The sequence below is a fragment of the Rhagoletis pomonella genome, unplaced genomic scaffold, assembly GCF_013731165.1.
Source record: "Rhagoletis pomonella isolate Grant_MI unplaced genomic scaffold, Rhpom_1.0 Rhpom_scaffold_00009, whole genome shotgun sequence".
Classification (NCBI taxonomy): domain Eukaryota; kingdom Metazoa; phylum Arthropoda; class Insecta; order Diptera; family Tephritidae; genus Rhagoletis; species Rhagoletis pomonella.
In genome coordinates, this window is record NW_023458563.1 from 15,140,612 (window position 1) to 15,141,718 (window position 1,107).

Here is a 1,107-nt window from a genome sequence, read left to right on the forward strand (position 1 = left end):
GGAGAAATCTTTTAAAACGGCAGTTATAAATTTAACAACTAACATTTAAAATTTTTACCTAAAAATTATCTGAAATAAATGAAAACGACATAAATTTTTGTTTAATGAATGTTTTTATTGAAAATTTGTTTTAATTCAATTCAGTTCACATGTAAAGTAACATTAGACAATACAATTTTAAATACTCTTATATCTAACGTAAGTTTTACTGTTGACGGCGGAGAAAAGAAAAGAGTTCGACCTTTTCAGCAGTCTAACTATTTATTTAATTCGATTAAATTCAGTTTCTTTTTTGCAAAATAATTAAGTTAGCGCGAGCAGCTTTAAAAAATTTCGTCTTCTTCCTCTTCTCCGGTGTGTGTTCACAGTCATTTTTCAGGGATGCATTAGGAGAGAAAAATTCTAATATTTCAATGTGGTGAATTTGGTGAACTTGGAGATTTGACGGCAACATTCCCCACCCCGTAAATAATCTCAGGGTTGTTTACCATCATCCAAGCCGACATCCAATGTAGCTACCTTCGTCGCCGGCCTCTCCATCACTCCAAGTTGGGTCTTAATTGTTACTCGCCCCACCTGACCGTCTTTCGCAGTTACTGTGCCGATTACTCTTCCTTTTGGCCACATGTTTCTCGGGAGATTTTCGTCTACGACGATGACGATGCTGCCGACAGTTATAGGTGAAGATTTATAGAACCATTTGACTTTTTGACGTTTGGTGAGCACCGGTGTGTACTCTTTTACCCAACGCTGCCAGAAACGCTCTCCGAAAAGTTGTACTTGATGCCAACGCTGCCTAAGATCCATTCCGTCGTTGCAGGGAGGTTTGTAGCCATCCGCCGATCCCATTAGCAAGTGATTTGGAGTCAGCGCGATGTCATCCGACGACTCGAGGCTTACGAAAGTGAGTGGTCGCGAATTAATAGTGAACTCTGCCTCCATTAACGCGCTTCGCAGACTTTCGTCGTTGAAGGAATAATTCGGGCATATGCTCCGCAAGACGGTTTTCGTCGTTCGAACGAGACGTTCCCATGCGCCTCCCATATGGGGGGCACCCGGCGGGTTAAAGTGCCATTTGATGCGATCGTATTTGACGGTTATCTTGCC